The following is a 7,983-nucleotide window of genomic DNA, read 5'->3' as shown; positions in this document are numbered from 1 at the left end:
TTGAGAATAATTCATTCCATATTGATGTATCTTCTTTGATATAACAACTATTTGGGCATGTAACATAGATATTGTATAAGAATCATGAATACTAGCTAATCTTATTGGATTTATCCTTTCAGAGGGCCATTGAAAATTATTAGTAGTCATCTCTTCAATGAAAGAATTACTCGATCAAATGATTTTGACATTATTTATCCACCAACAACAGCGTCAATTATCAATCTAAGAGATCCAACCAATCTATTATAAAATGGTTAAATTATTAACCAATCTGAAAACACATAGTGTGGAAACTTTCTAAGGAGATCTTTAAATCTTTCTCAGGCTTCATAAATTGATTCCCCTTCAAACTGACAAAAAGATGTAATATCATTTCTAAGCTTAGCAATTTTCGAATGTGAGAAATATTTAGATAAAAATTTTTGTGATAAGTCTCCTCAAGTTCTGATAGATCCAGATGATAATGAGTTTAACCACGTCTTAACTTTATTCTTTAGTGAAAAAAGAAAAAGTCTAAGTTTGACGGCATCATTTGACACTCTATCATATTTGAAAGTAGCACACAATTCTAGAAAATTAGCAATGTGTAAATTAGGATCTTCAGTTGATGTTCTTCCAAACTGATTGTTTTTGTATCATTTAGATAATAGCAGATTTAAGTTTAAATAAATTGGCCGCTACATCAGGGTTTTGAATACTCAAATGAATTTAATCTGCTACAGGATTAGCATAATCTCTTAAAGGTCTCTGATGATGTTCATTTTCGTTTCCAACATTGCTTGAGTTGCAAGCCATTTTACTAAAATGATCTATCTCTTTTTGTTGTTTTCTAATTTTCTAATAGTTCTTTCCAACTCCGAATCGTAAGGTACTAAATCTTCATATCTTACACTACACATAAACAAACACAATAACTAATTAAAATAAGCAAACACACTAAAACATAAAAATATTCGAATTAAACTACAAACACTATTTTTTTTAAGTTTAAATAAAATAAATTAAATTATAAAATAACTTACTAATACTTTCTGTTACTTCCCGTCAACGACGCCAAAAACTTGATGCAGGTGGATTTAGTGTGTTAATTTTGTAAATATTTTTTAATATTACAAAATACACATGACAGATACAATAGTAAATATACAATTTAATCCTAATAAACATAACTTTAGTGAAAATAGTTTTATCTTTTTAAAAATCTTTAAATTGCCAAATCCCCTAAAATAATGCAATTATATGTATCGATCAAGTAATAAAAGGCTCTAATGGAGTCCTAGATATCGATCCCACAGGGAAGTTGAAAATGCTTATAAGTAAATTCTTATGATTATAATGTAAATTATAATTCAATCTACCAAAGTGACGTACGAATTTTGAATCTAAAGTAAATGAGTGAATGTTAAATAAAATACAGTTAAAAGACTAAGTTAATTAAACTGATTGCTAAACTTTCAAAAGTAAACTTACGAAAACTAAACAAAGTTTTTGTGATGAAGATTTCAAATTTAAGAAAGCATTATTCCCCTTTACAATGAGTATATAAATTGTACAAAAATTAAAATCATTTAAAAATAGATATACAAATTGTTTTGTGTCAAATAGGAGGAATCTTATTCTTTACCCACTTCCAAGTTGGACCTAATTGGAGATTTTAATCTGTCACCTTAAAATCTCAATTTCTGCATCCAACAAAGTATATTTCTCTATTTATTTACACTCAACCCCATGGATGGCATCCTCTCCCATGGAATCAAATGTGATTCTCACTATGTTGTAGAAATTATAGCCCTTTCGGAATATATGTTTCTCAACATATTTTAACACTTCAATTGGTCATATTGAAAAGTAAATGAAGATTAGAGTTCAAATCATCACAAATTTTTGACATTTAAAATCTTATAAAACAAAATCAATTCTTCACAAAACCAAATCTCATTGTAGGGAGAAGGATAAAAAAGACTACTCAGAATTCAAGAGAAAGATAAGACAAAACACAAATTATATATATAAAAATAAGTTTACAAAACAAAAAAATAAAAGAACACAATTTATCTCACAATCCTTCCCAAGCAAATCCTTAGAAGTTCTGCTCAAACACTTTTCCTCTTTACAAACACTCTCAATTCTCTCTTAGAAAAGTAATGAAGAAGAAATCTTTCGCCTTCTTTCTCCTCTAACAATCCTTAAAGAAAATCTTCAAGCCCTTAACTTTCACTCTCTCTTGGTCTTGCCTTCTTCAAAAATCCCTCACACGCCTCTTTTTTCAAGCCCTAGACTTCCCTCTCTTTTATTAGAGGCTACCTCCCTCCAAAAAGAATTCAAAATTTCCTCCAAAAATTCTATCCAAAAGTCAACCCTTTTGAATTCAAAAGACATGTCTATTGATCCAAGAGACATATCCCTTCATAAAAGATCCTTCCAAAGTGTCTAGATGCTTTGAATCAATCTATGGGGTGTTTAGAACAAGTGTCCCTTTCGAACTTTGCTCAAAATTTGTCTCGAACTGCCTTAATCCGCAAAAAGTTGTCTCTGGTACCTCAAGAGATGTTTTTGACACTTCAGGTGCCATTTTGCTTAAGACTATGCTGTTCTGGGTTTTGGCGCTTCAAGCGCCAAATCTGGCACTTTAGGCGCCAGCTCTATGTAAAGTGGCGTTTCAGGCGTCAGAATCTCAAAATTTACTGTTTTGGCTCTAAATTTCGTTATTTTTGCTACATTTGCTCCAAATTCCTAAAATTGATACACCTACAACAAAAACATGAAAATACCCTTCGTTAAAATGCAATATCACAAAAAATAAGCATAAAATGTATACTTAAAATAATATATTATTTTGGTGTATCAGTCTTTCATGCATAACATTGTCATAATAATTGAATGCATTGTAAGATTATATTTGCTCATTAAGTCAAACTTACTGCTGAAATTAATGGTCTTTCGGAAAAAAAAAGTTATAGGTTAATATATATGATAGGAAAGACCCAGTTTATTGGAGGATCACTACTGTTAAGTATTTATGATGATAAATTCTTTATATTTTTTTCTTCAAATTTTGATATATTGTTTAGTTTGGGTATGAGATGTTGACTTTAGCTTATGTTGCTGTTTTTGAATGTTTTTATTACACTTTGTAGATTTTGATGGTTTTTTTTTTATATATTGGAAGATTTTATAAATCTATAGATAATTATTTAATTATTTTAACCATTTGATCACAATTCCTGACTTAGTTAATTCTAAGCTATCAAGCTTGGTATCAGAGCCAGTTTATGTTGAATCATGATAAAAAAAGTGTCATTAGGATGATTAAATTAATTCATAAGTAATATTAATAAATGGAAATTGTGTTTAATTAAAAATATTTCTTATGTTACTTTAAAAATATGTAAAAGTAAGAGGAAAAAGTTAGAGATGATATGGTAGAAAATTATACACCCCCACAAATTACAGTGAGTACGGATGCATTTCTTGAGATGATGACTGTTGTGAATCTATTGATTAGGAACTCTTACTCAAGTTAGTTTTGATAGAAGAGGTTGGATGGATAAGTACTTAAAACTAATTGAGGATGTGAGATTACCTCTATTTCTTAGAGGAGAAAGAGGTCTGATAGATTCTGAAAAATAACTGCTGAGGCTTGATAAGATCTTAGATGAGGTATCTTGTCCTCCTAAGAGAAGGGTTACTCTAACCACATTTGCATTAGAGGGAGAAGTGGAGACATGGTGGAGAGGATAGGTAAAGGAAAAATATGGGGCTAGAGCTAGCCATATGATTCAGTGGGATGAATTCACGAACACCTTTAAAATCTAGTTTGTACCAATGTCTGTAAGGAGACAAATGTAGGATAAATTTATCTGATTGGAATGGGGTGATTGATCCATTATGCAGTATGAACATAATTCACCATGCTATCAAGGTATGCACCCTAGTTGATTCCAAATACAAAAGAAAAGTGCCATCAATATGGGTTGAGAGATGTGATTAGACAAGCATTGATTCCTCTTAGGATAGATGATTATTCTATTTTGGTGGAGAGAGCCATGAGGATTGAGTTGTATCTAAAGCTACTCAGAGATAGAGAAATAAAAAAAAAAATTAGAGGGATCAAGGTTTCCTTAAGGCTCTTAGGGCAGGAATTCGTTCTGGTCAAGAAAAACAGGTGTTAAAAAGAACAAATCTAGCAGTTTTGGCACTTAATTTGAAGCCAAGAAATGTGAGAATTATGGAAGCCCTCACAAGTTTGAGTGTCTGTCTAGATCTATTACTTTATTATGTTGCCACCAGTCAGGACATGTAGTGAGGAATTGTCCAAGATTATGTCAATGGGCTCCAAGAGATTCTAGTGGCAATGCTGCACAACCTCAGAGGAGCTTTATTAGACTGAGGTAGCTCAGTCCTCATAATCAGTGCCAAATACAAGCCAAACTTAGTAGAATGACCAAAGAGTATATGCACTTTCATGCTAGTAACTAAGGATTATACTGATGTTACACAAGTATGTTTCACTTTTAAGCATTTTAACCCATTGTAAATTTAATCCTCATAGAATTCATGTCATGTCATTAACAAAATAGAGTAAGAATTTAGATATATTAGTTAGTCGACTCTAAATGTTTAATGTAATGGTTTTAGTGATAGGTACAAATATGCTTAGAGTTGGTCAATAAGAGTATTATTTGATTTACGAGCATCACATGTTTTATAGTTGATGAAGTAGTTAAAGTGATGTGATTGAATATTATTTCAATTTTTTCGATACTATCAGTTAGAATGCCAAATGTTACTATTCTATAAGGTAATCATTCATGTGAGGTTAAATTAATGATTAGTCAAAAAGATTTTGAGGCGTAATTTATTGTGTTACCCTTAGTAAAGTTTGAGGTGATTTTAGGCATGAATTGGATGTTTATAAACTATTTCACTATTGATTACAAAAGAAAAACTATAAAAAAAATGCACTTAGGGAGTTTGAAGTTAAATTTCATGGTGATAGAGGATTGCCATCTATGATAATTACCTTTTTGAAGGCTTTGAAATTGTTGAATCATGAAGATCAAGATTTTCTTGCCCATGTAATATATACCTCTAATGCACCATAACCTTTATGTGATATTCTAGTGGTTATAAAATATCTATAAGTTTTTTGAGATGATTTACCAATGATACCACCCGTGCGAGAGATTGATTTTATTATTGAACTCTTGCCAGGTTGCTTGTATCCAAGGCAAATTACAGAAGGGTAGTTGAATAGAATCAAAAATTGAAGAGTTAACTCCAAGAATTGATAGGTAAGTGGTTCATCTGTCCTAGAACCTCAACTTAGGGAGCTCTAGTATTATTTTTGAAGAAGAAGGATTGGAGCTTTGAGATGTGCATTGACTATTTTTAAAAATTGGTCTAAGTTAACGCTATCACCAACTAAGGATTAAAGAAGAAGACATAATTAAAATGGCTTTCAGGATTAGAAATGAGCGTTATGAATTTGTGGTAATGACATTTGGACTACCTAATGCTCCAATTATGTTTTGATCTGATGATCAGGATCTTCAGACAGTTTTAGATATTTTCATGATTGCCTTTATAGATGATATTCTTGTGTATTTGAGAGATGAAGTCAGTCATACATATCATTTACATATTATGCTACATGTTTTGAAGGAGAATATAATTTATGCCAAATTTTCTAAATGTGAACTTTGGCTTAAAATGTGACTATTCATGGGCACATTATCTTTGAAGTCAGTATCTCTATGTATCTGATAAGGTCAAGGTTACTGTATATTGGCCTACACCTACTACTATGATTGAGGTCAGGATTTTTCTAGGTTTGGTTGGTTATTACAGAAGATTTACCGTGGCGTTCTCATAGATTGTTATGTCACTACCAAGATTGACTCAGAAGACAATGAAATTTGAATGGTTACATCATTGTGAAAGGCTTTTCTGAAGCTAAAGACTTGCTTAATATCTACTCCAATTTTGGCTATTCCTTCATATTTTAATGGGTTTTAGATTTTTAACGATGCATCTTGAAGGGGCTGGAGTTGTGTACTAATACAGAATGGAAGGATTATTGCATATGCATCATAACAACTGAAGAATCATGAAAAGAACTATCCCACACATGTTTTGGAGCTTGTAGTAGTTGTTTTTGAACTTAAAATATAGAGGTACTATCTGTATGGAGTTTCCACCAATGTTTGAAATAAATTTTCACTTAGAAAGAACTAAACATGAGGTAGAGGATATGGTTGAAGTTTATTAAAGATTATGATTTGGATATTCAGTAACATCTATGGAAGGCAAATATGATTACTGATGAATTGAGTAGGAAGGCTTCTAGTAATTTGAAATATTTATTTACTCAGTAGAAGCAATTATTTAAGGACCTAGAGAAGTTGAAGCTATCAATAATTAATTATGGTGATGAAAGTAAAATTCAATTAAATTAATTGGTAGTGCAGTCAACTTTGAAAGGCTAAATTGAAGATTTTTTAGGCAGAGATAGCAGTGTTCAAAAAACTTGGAACTAATTAGTCCATGCAGTTTGTAGAAGTATGTGTTAGATCTGGATGGTTTATTGAGGTATAAAGGCAGGTTTTATGTTTTAGATGTTATGATTTGAGACGAGAGATTCTGAAGGAAGCATCTTTATCTGACTATACTGTCATATAGAGAGTAATAAAATGTACCAAGACCTCAAAGTAATCTTTTGATGGCCAAGATTAAGGAGAAGTGTGGCAGACTTTGTGAATAAGTATCCTTCATATCAGCTAGTAAAGGTAGAACATCAGTGTCCTGGAAGCCAATTACAATATTTATCTATTTCATTATGGAAATGGGAGAAGATTGTAATGGATTTTTTAATTAGGTTTACTATATGGGTAATCATCAATAGATTTACTAAGTATTCCCATTTCTTTCCAATTAAATAGATAGTTTCGGTAGTGTGCGTCAAATTACGAGGTTGCAAGCTGAGGTTGCAAGGAGTGCTAAAGTCTGTTGTCTCTGATAGAGATGACAAGTTTACTTACAAATTGTGGTAGAAGGTTTGAGAGCTTTGGGCACTCAATGGACTTTAAGCATAGCCTTTCACCTCTAGACAAACTATCAATCAGAAAGAACTAGCCAAACTTTGGAGGATCTACTAAAGTTATGTCTCCTTGATTTTGATGGAGGATGGGAATCACATATCCTATTAGTAGAATTTGCTTATAATAATAGTTACCAAGCTAGCATTAGGATGAAACCATATGAAATTTTTTATGAAAGGAAGTGTAGAACACCTTTATGTTGGGCTATAATAGGTGAAAGTAAAAGTGTTGAAGCCGATTTGGTTGATGAAGCTACTGAGAAGGCTAGACTGATTAGACACATTTGAAGGATGGCTAATATAGACAGATGAAATATTACGATGCCAAGAATAGACCTGTTGTTTGAAGTTAAAGAGTTAGTTTTTATCAATGTCAGTCCATTGAAGGATGTGCAAAGATTTGGAAAAATAGGAAGATTGAGCCCCAAATTTTTTGGTACATTTAAGATTATTGAGAGGATTGATAAGGTAGCTTACAGATTGGCTTAACTAGCTCAAACATAGGAGTTTATAATGTTTTTCATATTTTTTCACTTAGAAACTATATTGTGGATAAAACTAGTAGGTTGACAGTAGATTCAATTGATATTTAGGTTGATTTGACTTAAATTTAGGAGCCTAAAAGGATTCTAGAGTATGATGTGAAGAAGTTACAGAATAGATAGATCCCATTTGTGAAGATTTTATGGAAGCACATATCGAAGGAGGATACTACTTGGGAGGTCTTTGAGATGCAGGAAAGATATCCACAAATTTTTATTTGATGTATGTTTATTTATGTACTAAGTATTTCCAAATTTCAAGGATAATATTTTATAAGAAGGGAAAATTGTAATAACTGAAAATTTTAACGGAACAAATAATAATAATAATAATAATAA

The 7,983-nt window shown here is 31.4% G+C and overlaps 1 pseudogene; it reads right to left on the bottom strand.

Annotated features, from left to right (window-relative positions):
- Positions 1-2,174: 2,174 nt before the first annotated feature.
- The window catches only part of LOC110032936, a 36,673-nt pseudogene continuing 30,864 nt past the window's right edge, over positions 2,175-7,983 (bottom strand).

This window comes from Phalaenopsis equestris, unplaced genomic scaffold (assembly GCF_001263595.1).
Source record: "Phalaenopsis equestris unplaced genomic scaffold, ASM126359v1 Scaffold001062, whole genome shotgun sequence".
NCBI classification, from domain to species: Eukaryota; Viridiplantae; Streptophyta; class Magnoliopsida; order Asparagales; family Orchidaceae; genus Phalaenopsis; species Phalaenopsis equestris.
This window is presented reverse-complemented; position numbering and strand designations above follow the sequence as displayed.